Source organism: Zalophus californianus, chromosome 1 (assembly GCF_009762305.2).
Source record: "Zalophus californianus isolate mZalCal1 chromosome 1, mZalCal1.pri.v2, whole genome shotgun sequence".
Lineage (NCBI taxonomy): Eukaryota > Metazoa > Chordata > Mammalia > Carnivora > Otariidae > Zalophus > Zalophus californianus.
The window spans coordinates 106,190,621-106,204,898 of record NC_045595.1 but is presented as its reverse complement, the minus strand read 5'-3'; the positions used below and the strand labels follow the sequence as shown (position 1 = coordinate 106,204,898).

Genomic DNA, 14,278 nt, shown 5'->3' with positions numbered 1-14,278 from the left:
ACAATTTGAACTTCAAAATTTCTGTAACCACATCTTAGCTCACCTCTTCTCCTTGCCTTATCTTGCTCCCCTCCGAAAGCATTTGTTCAATAAATTACGTGTATCCAAATCCATCTCAGGCTCTGTTTCTAGAGAACCTAACCTAAGACTCTTGGTTGATCAAAACGAAAGCAAGGAAAGGAAAAGGAACATAAAACAAATGAGGCAAATAAATATTAAAGATATAATAGATGTAAACCCAAATATCAGCCAACCGTTTTAAAATATAAATGGTCTAAATATTCTAGTTAAAATATAAAGATTGTCAGGTGATAAAAATATTTTTAAGAAGGTCGAACTATATGCTAATGAGAAAATAACACATATATAAAAGGAAGGAGAAAGATATAGTATACAAACACCAAAAGAAAACTGGTTTTACTATACTAATGTCAGATAAGATCTATTTTAAGGCAAAAGACATTCCTAGAGATAAAAAGGGATCCTTAATAATAATAAAATGCCCCATCTACCAGGAAGACATAAAAATTCTATTGCATAGACATACTAATATAGCTTCACAATATGAAAGCTAAAAATTGACAGATTTTAAAAAAATACACAAATCTACAATCAGTGAGGGAGAATTTAACACATCTAATTTGAGAACTGACAAAAAAAGCATCCAGAAAATTACTAAAGCTATATAGATATTCTGAGCAACACAGTTAATAAAATAAAAATATTGTTTTGTTAAAATGCACCAAATGATGACAGAATACACAATTTTGGCAACTGTATATGGAACATCTATAAAATATATCATATTTTGAGCCAAAAAGCCAAACCCAACACATCTAAAAGGATTCCAATACTCCAAATATATTATTTGATAATAGTGGAATGAAGGTAGAAGTCAGTAACTAAAAGATAAATATAAAATCTTCAAATGTCTAGAAATTAACATTTTCTATATAACCAATGAGTTAAAGATGAAGTTACAGTATCTATTAAAATATTTGAGCTGAATAATAATTAAAATATAATATTTTTTAAAAGATTTGTTTATTTTAGAAAGAAAGAACTGGGGGAGGGCCAGAAAGAGAAAAAAACAATCTTCAAGCAGACTCCCTGCTGAGCACAGTGTCCCATGCAGGGCTTGATCCCAGAACCCTGAGATCATGACCTGAGCCAAAACCAAGAATCGGATGCTCAACCAACTGAGCCACCTAACTGCCCCTGAAATACAATATTTTGAGACATAATTTAGTTATTACTGTGCTGAGATGGAAATTTGTGACTTAAATTCATACATTAAGAAACTGAAAAACCTGAAAATCAATTGTTTAGGTATTCATCTCAAGAACTAGGAAAAAGAAACCAAATTAAATTCAAGAAAGAGTAAAGAAGAAAAAATAAAAATAAAGAATAAGTAATAATAAAGATAATAAATACTAAAAGGACTACTAAAATGAAACAGAAAACATATGCAATAGAAAAATCAGTAAGTCAAAAAGTTAACTATTTGGAAAGAGCAATGAATTGATATTCTCCTAGCAAGATTAAGCAATGAAAAACAGAAAAAGCACAAATCACTTATGTCAGGAACAAAACAGTATTACCATAGGTCTCACAGAGGCAGAAAAATATTTGGCAAAATGTAAGACTGCAGGGGAGAAAAAATAATCTCTAAGCAAACTAGGAATAAAAGAAATTTTTCTGTAACAAAGAACATGTACCCAAAAAATACAAATTAATAAAAAGAAGGAATTACTTTAAACTGACAGAGAATATGTATAAAAAACTGTCGCAGAAATGATACTTAACTGTGAAATATTGAAAACTTTCCCCAGATTTTCTTTCCCACCATCACCGTTTGTATTCAACATTTCACTGCCCATTGTACCCAGTATTATAAAGATAGATGAGAGAGAGAGAGAGAGAGATGATAGATAGATGGTAGGTAGGTAGATAGATAGATAGATAGATAGATAGATGACAGATGATAGATAGATGATAGACAGATAGAGATAGATGATAGATAGATAAAATCAATAGTTGAATGGATGAATAAATGGTAATATATTTGTACAATGAAATACTATGCTGCCACAAAAAGTAACAAAATGGCTACACCAAACAGTATGAATTAATCTCACAAACATGGTGATGAACTAAAGCGAGGCACAGAAAGGCCTACACCATATGATTCCATTTTTATAAATGTCCAAAATTTGTAAAAATAAACTGGTGAAGATATAAATCAGGATAATAGTTAACTTGGTAGCAGTAATCACTAGGAAGGGAACAAGTGGGAGTTCTGGAATGCTAGATTCGTGTTCTATTTATTTGACGATTGGTTACATGGCTTTACTCTCTTTTTAATAAAATATTTAGAAAAAAAATGTATAATATCTATTAGGTATGCTTGGGTCTTTCAGAAAAACAATAAAAATGTTATTATAGACGACAGATTAAATTTTATGAGACAATTTACTGAATTATTGTCCCATTTACATTTTAGTAATATATTAAGAGTATTCATTTTGATCAACATTTTATGGTGATCAAAATAAATAATGGCTATATTGTACAAATATAGTCACAATTTAATAAGTGAAATACAGAAAATTGAGAAAAGCTATAAACCTGGTCACAAATAACTTTAGATAATCTTTTAAGTCTTCATTATTATTATTTCTTACCCTAGGAGTCTGGTCTTCAAAATGTGATGGGAAAGATTTTTTTCTAGTAGTGAGGAGAAAAAAATGTACAGAAGTCTTCCTTATCCAGTTTCACTTTCATGGTTTTATGTCCCATGGTTTCAGTTACCCACAGTCAACCACTGTCTAGGAGATGATCCTCCTGACATATCAGAAAGTCAGTAGTAGTTCTGTGCTATGTCACAATGCCAACATCATTCACCTCATCTCATTGTGTAGGCCTTTTATCATCTCACATCATCACAAGAAGGATGAATACAGTACAATAAGATAATTTGAGAGAGAAAACACATTTTTATAACTTTTATTGTACTATTTTATTATGTTATACTTGTTAATCTCTTACTGTGCTTAATTTATAAATTAAACTTTCATAGGTTTGTATGTACAGGAAAAACACTGTGCATATAGGATTTGGTACTATCTGTGGTTTTAACAACTGGAAGCTTTGGAACATATTCCCCACAGATAAGGGAGGACTACTATAACATTTAGATCTGTTACCTAGTGGAGGCAACAGAAATCTTTGAAGTGTGGATAAGGTAAGCTAAGTCACCTTCCTAAAGAGAACCCCAGCACTTCAGTAATCTCATTTTGTCTTAGATTAAAAAAACAAAAACAAAAACCCACACAACAAAACAACAACCCTAAATACACTTTTTAGCAGTGACAGCACAAAAAGAAATACAGAATTTTAAGTTTTTTCTATTTTGATGGAGATCATTATAGGTTATGACAGTCTAGAGAGGCTTGTGAGATAAATGGAAAGCAGGAGAACTGCGGATTTCTTTTGAAGCACTTGGGATCTAAGTTGAATGGGGTTTCTGATCTACCACATTACATCACTTCTGGTAGTATCAAATTTATATTTACTAAGCACCACAAAAATTTTGTGGCAGACTTCTTATGCCCAGTCTAACACAGAAACATATGAAAATTGATTAAATGCTTGGCTTACCGAGAAGCATAATAGTCCACTTATATGCACATAAAAAGACATATGAACATGCATATAAAAATATGAATTGTAGGGGTGCCTGGGTGGCTCAGTCGTTAAGCGTCTGCCTTCCGCTCAGGTCATGATCTCAGGGTCCTGGGATCAAGCCCCACGTCGGGCTCCCTGCTCCACAGGAAGTCTGCTTCTCCCTCTCCCACTCTCCCTGCTTGTGTTCCCTCTCTCTCTGTGTCTTTCTCTGTCAAAAAAAATAAATAAAATCTTTTAAAAAATATGAATTGTTTTTTAACATATCTGTTTATGCCCCAAACAAGAAAAAGTATACAATAAAATAGGATTTTTTTCCCGCTGTAATAAAAGGCTTTCCCTCTCACCTCTTCCCTTTCTCTCTCTCAAAAAAAAAATCCAATTTTACAAAAAGTATAACTGGAATTTAGATAGCATGGAAAGAAAGTAAACAAATAATACCATACATTTAGAGAATGCTATTGGAAAAATGTCTGAGATAAACAAATGGAGAATGCTGCTATGAATCAAATTGGGCAATTTAGCTATTTTTTTCTATAAAGCATAAAAGATATCAAAGTGGGAAAAGCAATAAGTCATCCTTGGAAATTGAACAACAATAAAAATCATCCACAAGTATTCATATAGTTAGTTCCCTTTTAGACAAAAATTTTAGAGAAAATATAGACAGAATTTTATACAGAATTTTTAAAAAAATATTAAAACCTCTGAATGTTTTTTGTTGTGGTGGGTGATTGAATAAGCGATATGGTAAATAATGATCTTGATTCACCATAAACATTGACATGCTTTTTCAATAACCAAATATTAAAATAGTTTCAATAAACATTTATACATTGTATACATATAACACATTGCTACTAATTTTTCTTTAGTCAATTATCTTTTACAGTAATTAAAATAAGAAAAATAGATTTTATATTCACCTTTATTTTTACCATTTCCAACATTTTTGGGTGTGTGTATAGATCCAAGTTTCTGTCTGGTATATTCTTTCTGTCCAAAGAACCACCTTTATCATTTCTTGGAGTGAAAGTTTGCTGATAATGAATTCTCTACTTTCTTGTCCATGAAGTGTTTATTTCTCCTTTTCCAGTGATATAGTAACTGGGTGCTAATTTCTGGGGTGGTAAGGTTTTCCCCCCTTTCAGCACTTTCAAAGAAGATACTCCATCATCTTCAGGTTTAGATCGTTTTTAATAAGTCTGCCTAAATTCTGACCTTTGTTCCTCTGTGTATAACCTGTCTTTTCCACTCTCTGCCTTCTAGATTTTATATTTAGCTTTGGTTTTTAATAGTTTAAGTGTGATGTGTCTAGGTGTTTTCTTCTTCCCTCCCCCGCTTCCTCCCTCCTTCCCTCCTTCCTTCCTTCCTTCCTTCCTTCCCTCCTTCCTTGTATTTTATTCTGCTGAGTGTTCTATGAGCTTTTCAAATCTATGATTTAAAGTCTTTTATTATTTGGGAGAAATTCTAGCTATTTGCAAATATTTCTTCTCCTCATTATTTTCTTTTTCATTCTGGGATTCCAATAGCTCATATATTAGACCATTTGACATTGTCCCATGGTTCTTGGATGCAGTGGCTTTTCTCTCTTTCTCTCTCTTTGTATTTTAGTTTAAATACTTTCTTTTGACTTATCTTTATCTTTGCTACTGTAGCTTTATTTCTGGTATTTTTATTTCATACTTTCCTATCATTTCTATTTCTCTGCTAAAATTTTCCATATGCCCTTGTACATTGGCCATCTTTTTACACTTTTACACTAGAACCTTTAACGTATAAATCATATTTTTTTTTCTTTTTAATGCCCTGCCTAATAGCGCCAGCATCTGGGTTCTACAGATTTTATTGTCTCTTGACAGAGGTAATTTTCTCTTGCATTTTTGTGTACCTTGTAATTTGTGGTTAAAATCTGGGTATCATGTGTGGGAGAGTAAAGTCTGAGGTATATAACATTTTATGCCTGGAATTGGACACACCTCCACTACACATTTAATGTGGGGAGTTGAGTCAATGTAATCAGGCTTGACTAGGATTTGGGATTTGCTAGTTCTATTTACCTTAAGCACACTATTGGCTTCTGATTCCTCTAGCATTACCTTGTACTTAAGGTAGAGGTTGAGTTTCTAAAGGACATTTTTCAATGTTTCATTTCCACTCTCAAGTTTGGTCTTCTTCTGTGAACCTGAGCTTCAAAGAAGGTCTCTCTTTCTTCTTGCCCTTCCCCCGTGATAGACTGCTGTTATTTGTTATTCATTGTTAGCTAACCTGTTGGTAGAAGATGGGCATATTCTTTATTTCTTTCTTTATTCTCAGCCTTAGGCAAGACCTGTCCCTTTCTGTCTTATAGAAAGAGCTTTCTTGGTAATTCTGCCCCTCAACCAGCAGAAGTAAATCTATAGGGGTGTATAGGGAAGGATATATATGTATAGCATATATATGTATATACATACGTATGTATGTATAGGGAAGTAAAATAAAGTAAATGCTAATGTAAACTATAGTCTTTGGGTGATTATGCTGTGTCAGTGTAGGCCTATCAATTGTAACAAATGTACCACTTTGGTGGATTGTTAATGGGGGGGGAGGAGCTATGCATGTATGGGGGAAGGATTATGTGGAAAATCTCTGGGCCTCTCTCTTAATTTTGCTGTGAATCTAAAACTGCTGTAAAAAAAATAAAGTCCTTAAAAAATTCCTAAATACCACAATAAATGCCAAAATAGAACAATTCTACCTAGTGAAAATGTGTATGTGTGTACACATATTCTTCTACGTGTAGAAAAATATGCACAGAATAAATATAACATAAAACTTGACTGAACTGGACCAAAGGTATAGGTTTTTGATTAAATGTAAATAGAATATCACACTTATTACAAAATTCAGGTTGGCTACCAAAGCAAAATATAACTCTAATCTGTGTTTATGGAAACATCCAAAATAAGAAGACTCAGAAGGATGATGATAAAGACAAAATGATGGCAAACAAAAATGTACATGAATAAACAAATAGCAGGAATCACAATCATGTTTTCAAATAAGGCATAATTTAGCCCCCAAATATAAAATGAGACCAAGAAAAGTACACTTCATGATGCTAAACACTAAAATGCATAACAAAAATGTTATTGATATCTATCCATAAAATACTGGAAGTCCTAGCCACAGCAATCAGATAAGAAAAAGAAACAAGAAGCATTCATATTGATACAGAATAAGTTTAACTGTCACTATTTGCAAATGATGTGCTACTTTACATAGAAAATTCTAAAGACTCCAACAAAAAAACTACTAGAAGTAATGAATGAATTCATCAAAACTGCAAGATACAAACTTAATCTCCAGCAATCAATAGTGTTTCTATACATTAATAATAATGTAGCAGAAAGAGAAATTAAGGAAACAATTCTATTTACAATTGCATCAAAAAGAATAAAATACCTAGGAATAAACTTAATGGAGGAGGTGAAAGACTTATACTCTGAAAACTATAAAACATTAATGAAAGAAACTGAAGGTGACACAAACAAATGCAAAGATATTCCATGCTCATGCATTGGAAGAATTAATATTGTTATAACGTCCATACTACCCAAAGCAATCTATGGATTCAGTGCAATCCCTATCAAAATACCAACAGCATTTTTCACAGAACTAGAAGAAATAATGCTACAATTTGTATGGAACCACAAATTTGTATGGACCCTGAATAGAAAAAGCGATCTTGAGAAAGAACAAAGCTGAAGGTATCACAATTCCAGATTTCAAGATATGCTACAAAGCTATAGTAATCAAAACAATATGGTACTGGCACAAAAATAGAAACAGAGACCAAAAGAACAGAATAGAGAGCCCAGAAATAAACTCACACTTAAATAGTTGATTAATCTGTAACAAAAGAGGTATAAATATACAATGGGGAAAAGACATCATTTCAATAGATGGTGCTGGTACAGCTACATGTAAAAAAATGAAACTGGATCACTTTCTAACATCATACACAAGAATAAACTCAAAATGGATTAAAGGCATAAATGTGAGACCTGGAACCATAAAAATCCTAGAAGAGAGCACAAGCAGGAATTTCTCTGACATCAGCTGGCTATAGCAACATTTTTGTAGATATGTCTTCTAAGGCAAAGGAAACAAAATAAAAAAACTTTTGGGACTACATCAAAATAAAAAGCTTTTGCACAGCGAAGGAAATCATCAACAAAACAAAAAGGAAACCTACTGAATGGGAGAAGATATTTGCAAATGATATATCTGATAAGGGGCTAATATCCCTTTACCAAGCAGAAACTAGAGGAGATGAAGAAAGAAAAAGACATAGCTAATAGACTAACACACCCCTCGCAAATCTAGTAAAATAAAATGGAAAAATTTAGAAAAGATAACAAAGTTCTAAATAACACAATCAGTAAGGTAGACTATATAGAACCATATTAAACTCTGTACCATAATAAAAAAAGAACATGCCTTCTTTTCAGATAAACAAAACATTCGTGAAAATTGCCTGTACATGAGTTCACAACAAAAGCTTCAATAGATTTTAAAAAGTAGATATACTACTGTGGTCACTTGAAAACAGATTCATAAATTCTTTCATTTCCTAACATCCAGAAATGAAGTCTGTATGCCCTACCCTTGAATGAAGGCAAGTCTTTGTGAGTGTATTTTAAGTCACTAGCCCTTTAGAAGGAGGATTTGTTTCTGAGTGATAAGGCATTGTAATGTCCTGATAAAAATGGAGTCACAAGTTGTCTTTTAGCACTCCGCACTGCTTCTGCACCCTTTTATACTCTTCTCTGGTATCACAGGGCTAGAAGCGTGGGAACTACATTCCCACAGTACCTTCCTATCAGCGTTTGAGCACAGATAACAAATGAGAGGCACAGGAGTGACATTCAAAGTGTGAAAAAGAAGAAGCTACAAGGATCACTGTGACAAGTGAAAAGGACCAGGGGTCAATGAGATGAGGCTTCCATTGACCAAATATACAATATTTAACTGCATTGGTTTGAATGAAAATGAAATATATTAAAATTATATTAAGAAAAAAGTGGAAAAGAGACGGAATGTATTCTTGTTACGGAGATGCTGAGGCTGATGGGGCAGCAGCTGCTGAAACCATCTCGCACTGCATATCCTCTCTCATCCTTCAGTCTGGGGCTGTGGGGTGCCTGTGGCTTCAGTAGTAGCTTCCGGCACTTCCCTGCAATCTCCTAAATCCCTATATTAAATTCCTTTCTGCTTGAAATATTTAAGTATGCGGTTTTGTTTTCACAACTAGACCTTGACTAACACACTGGGAACAATCACGGCGGTTCCTTACCTAGGACAGAAATACTTCAGTGTGTGAGAGCCCAAGACAGCTGGGATACACTTTTAATATTCCTACACCAACATTAAGAGGAGAACTAAAGAAAGTATTGTTGTACTAAATCATCCCATTTTGAGGTTCTGGAACTAAAGGGAGGTGGATATTTTTAACAAACACTATATGGGCTTGAATGCCAGTTTATTATACGCAGGAGAAAAGTCATGGGTTTATAGACAGAGGAGAATTGTGCCTGAGCCTTCCCTAGAGAAATATATCAAAATCATGTTGCAGGCATTTCCACGTTCCCTAGCTAAATACTATCTAGGAGTATCCCAGACCCCACTTAAAGCCCTAACAAGAGGATTTTAATATCAGTAATTTAATTCTGACAGAACTGAGGTCATTGTTTTGTTGTCATAATAAAAGGATGGTGGTTTGTGGAGTCTGGAAAAAAAGGGCAAGAATGTATCCTTGTGTTTTCAAGCTCTGCCCAAGAGAGAGCATGCCTATGACAATTAGTACTGGGTTTTTATGTAAAAATATGCTTAGAGAAAAGGGTGATTCGTTTCATATATAAAAATTTAAGAGGGAAAAATTTATTCTTTTACTTTTTTTTCCTATGTCATTAGACAGCTTCTAATCTGGATATCTGAGAGGACTGGCTTCCAGAACACTTAGACAAGTAAATCAATAAATGACCTAAGATCGAGACCTAGAAGAAAACAAAGGTTTTGTTTCAAAATGTATTCTGGATTTGTTTTTATCAGACATGGTAAGACAGGCAGACATGGAAATGATTGTCATGAAGGAGGAAGTTTTACTTACAGATCTTTAGAAACAGGAGGTATGACACACCACGCAGGGACCCCAGGAGAAGTGCCAGTGTGGATCAGGAGGCAGAGGGAGATTAGAGAAAGCAGGGGCAAGAGGCTTTGTTGTGGTTTTTATGGGAAGGAACAGGTAAGGCAGGGCAAGGCAGTCTAAGCAGGCTTAAGATTGTGAGGTTTGAATAATTGCAGCAGGCTCTGGGGTGTAGGGACTGTCTTGAATAGTCTGGTACCTGGTCCTGGAGGGGTTAGGGGAATACTGGCCTAGAATGTAGGAGCCTGACAAAGGAGGTGAAGAGCGGCTGGCCTCTGTGTTGGTTAATTTGCATATGAAAGGCCCACTTCCAGGCAAGATGTTTGCTCTCTCTAGGAATAAATGAACCATGGGTGGGGCAGCCTCTCCCAGTTCAGCACATCCCCAGATGGCACTGTATCACGAATACTAATAAATAATAACATAAAGTGAATGCAGGTTTACAGTGAGGTTCTTTTCTCTTAGTGCCCAACCATACACCCCCAGAATGAGTTCTAAAATTTCTACACAGTCCTGGCAAAGACCAGGGATGACAATTTAGGCAGAAGCTGAGTGACTAAGATTTTCAATTCATTTAATATGGATAACAAGGCAGCTCAAATATAATGGGGAGCCTTTATTGAGAAGCTATAAAGCTATCTCACATAAATGAAGCACTCTTGGGAATAGGAACTTGTTCTTAGGAACTACTAAATATAGAAGTTACTCTCTCTCTCTCTCTCCCTCTCTCAGACTCTCATTCTCTGCTTCTCCAGGACCACATATAAAACTGTATCATATTTATTCTCATCCTCTCTGACCATTGGCTACTCTCCCCAGGCAATTTCTGATCGATCAATTTAAGAGTATGAACATGGCTGAAATTGCCTGCCCTAGGCCCAACTCTATAAAATCATGTAATTAATAGGTCCCATATCACTTGACTGTAAAATCTGTGTCTCAAAAAAAAACACATCTGGTTACAGGCTAGCCAACAGACTGACATCCACTAGGATGAGTGTCAATCCCTAGTCCAATCTGTTGTGGAGAAAGGTGATAATATGATCAAACATGACCAGAGAGACACATCTCTTCACCATGGAAGTGAAGAGGGCCTGACAGGCACCTGAAACTATCAACTACAATTGTATATCCTAACAACTGTAAGAGATTTCAGTCACATCTGTTGTCTAAGTGGCTTAATTTTTCTTGGCATTTAAGAAATTGCTAGAACTCAGGCAGGACTTATTAGCCATTTATGCAGGGAGAAAAATGGTAGTAATGACTACTGCTCACTGAATATTTCCAGTTCTCGGCCTTCCAGGCACATGGCATGATAGTACTTTCTGGCTCCCAGTGGTTGGTTGAGGCCATGTAACCATTCTGGCCAATGAACTGAAAGTACAGATAATGCATGCCACTTTCTGGCTGAACATTTATTCTTGGTGTGATATCCTCTAAACTCTCTTTTGTTCCTGCCGTGGCAGCAAGTGGCTATTATATTAGCCTGGGCTCCAAAGTAAGGGCAATACATAAGGGACATGAGCAAGAACCAAATTCACTCCAGTACTTTGAAACAGAGCTAAAAGTCCAAGTAAATTTTATTGTTGTTGATGATGACTTTCCAGCACTTGGATGTGTTTTGGCAGAAAAGCAGGACATTTGGGTATCTGAGTAGGGTTAGACTTTTTTTTCCTAAGATTTGTTTATTTATTTTAGAGAGGTGTGGTGGGGGAGGGCAGAAGAAGAGGGAGAAAATTCTCAAGCAGACTCCACGATGAGTGGGGAGCCTGACACGGGGTTCAATCCCAGGACCCTGAGATCATGACCTGAGCTGAAACCAAGAGCCGGACAATTTAACCTACTGAGCCACCCAGGCATCCTAGACTTGATGGCTGCTTTTATACCCTTCGCTTCTGGGTATAAAAGTTTTCTTCATCTTACTTGGCAATGAAGCTCATAGAAAACAGCTCTCTCCCCAGAGGTCTTAGGTCTTAATTACATACAAGATTTCCTGAAACCTATCCACAGAACTCAGATTTAGAAGGTCTGAGTTAGGACATTTTATGGTTTTATTATTGTGGTTAGTTAGTGCCTAAAGGCTAGGAAGGAGGCCCTAAGACATGAGATGTAGAGGTATCAGCCTTAGTGAGCAGCACTAGGAAGGAAGAATGGAGTGGATGGTCATTCTTAAAGCCAACTCTGTTTATTCTTTCTCCTAGAGGGCCGCAGGGTGAGAAGAGCACCTCCCTAGAAATAAGGTCCCTGGAGCTCTAGTCTGGACTTTGGTACTAATCAATTGAATATCCTTGAACAAGCATCTCCCACTCTGGATTCTTCACCGCAACCATGGAATGGGGCAATTTGACCAGATCATCTTAAAAAATCCCTTGAATAATCTATGTCCCCTTTATACTGGAGATCAAGATGGGACAGGGCTTAAAGGCACGTGTTTGGAGAAAAGGAAGAACTAAGCTGCACATGTGGGTTACATTTTCAATGATTTATTTGTTTAATTTAAATAAGAAATATCACATGCTTAAACACTTAAACTGTACAAAAGACTGTATAATACTAAAAAAATTATTCTTCTTATTTTGCCTTCCCTATACCCTGGATTCCTTCCCAGAGGCCACCAGAGATATGTACATAGTATTATACCTCCTCCCTTTTCAAATGCAAATGGTAGCAAGATATGGCATTATTTTGTTCCTTGTGTAAACAGGATACCTTAAAGTACATTTTATATTAGTACATATGCACCTTCGTTCTCTTTAATGGCCATATAGTATTCCATTACATAAATATAAATATTTAATAAAAGTATTTCCCTACTAATAAATATTTGCATTTACAAAAAAGTCACTAACATTTTATAACTAGGATCAGTGATTTGTATAAATGAGCCTCATGGACAGAAGAGAATACTGGTTTTCTAGAGATTCTTAGACTCTTCATAAAAGAGGTAGGAAGAAGAAACAACATGTTTTTACCTAAGAAAGTAGACTAAATTCTCATTTAGAGAACTATTTTATCTATGTGCCTCAGTAAATTAGATTTTTCTTGATTTACTTTAGCAAAAACAATCTTTTATTCTCTTTTTCTAAGAGACAAAGTTATCACAAATCCATATGGGTCATAAAATGGTTCTAAGACTCTCTTTGGGAAGTTATTGTTCTGATTCCAGTCTGTCATTGGTGAGCTGTTTCCAGAAAGGTTATACTAACATAGTTGACAGGGGGGAAAAAAAAAAAAACAGACAGATTCTTCCAAAAATGTTAACTAGACTTTACAAAAGAACGTATATTCTCAGAATATCTCAGTCTGAAATATATTGGCTCAACTTATAAAGAAAGCAAGGATTTCATCATTTTCTTCCTTGGAACAAATACAACAAATAGTTTTGTTAATCTTAAACACTTTCCAACAAATAAACTAAGAATCAGAGACTATCTAATTTGAAACTGTGTTGGGCCAAGAAGCCAATGTGGTTAAGAAAAGCACCCATATGCATAGGTTTTTTTCTCTGATGAATTTGTTCACATATCTTGCAACATACCACAGAGGCTAACATTCCAAGAGATGGTGTCAGTATGAAAAAATACATAGAATAGTATATTCCCTTTGCCTTAGAGACTGTGGGAGGGGAGCAGAGGGTATGGCAATGTACAGCTTATTATAAATTTATAACTTGAATAGCTCCAGAACTTACCAGTTTGTGTTTACAAATGGGATCAAATTACATAATGACTTACATTTCATTTGTTCTAGCCCATCTTGCATGAGATGTGTATTTCAGGTAACATGACCACCCCTAGTTAGATACCTGCCCCAACTCAGGAAGATTTCCTTCAGTTCCCAGGGAATGCTTCCCATATATTCAGATATATCCTTCTCTAGCCTATTCTCATCAGTTATATGATCTGGGAAGAATTGGATAGGCTGGAGCAGAGGAAATGACTAGAGCAGTCCCTGGCTCTGCATATCCCAGAGCCACAAGACAAACCCTTCAGGAGTCCAGGAAGCCTTCATGGTGCCCCTGGATATCCTAAGAGTGCCTCATTCATGCAGCATTTCCTGCAAAACTCTCATTCAGCTCTGGGTTGGACTTGGTTACCTGAGTACCACACCATCTCTTCATAAATGCTGATCTGACAACTTTTACCTGGAGTTGTCCCTTCTGCACAGATGACCTAAGGACCAACTGGAGCATCCAATATTTCAGACACCAACTAGAGTATCCGATATTTCAGACAGATACACTGCCATCTTCCCCACATTGAAACTGTTTTATCTCCTAAGAATTCATGTAAAGTCCTTCCTCCAGCCAAATGTCCTCTTGCTGACAACAATTCATCAAACCTATTCAAAGTAGTCTGAATCCTAGTTCAGGATGGACTAAGACTACTCCACACCCCACACACTTCT

At 35.4% G+C, this 14,278-nt stretch overlaps 1 long non-coding RNA gene across 10 annotated transcripts in view; it reads right to left on the bottom strand.

Annotated features, from left to right (window-relative positions):
• Positions 1 to 2,829, bottom strand: part of LOC113917993 — a 167,919-nt gene extending 165,090 nt beyond the window's left edge. For all 10 annotated transcript variants that reach the window (XR_003518407.1, XR_003518409.1, XR_003518406.1 and 7 more), the window contains exon 1: positions 2,685 to 2,829. This is a non-coding gene — a long non-coding RNA (uncharacterized LOC113917993). The remainder of the gene's footprint in view (positions 1 to 2,684) is intronic.
• Between the last annotated feature and the right edge of the window lie 11,449 nt (positions 2,830 to 14,278).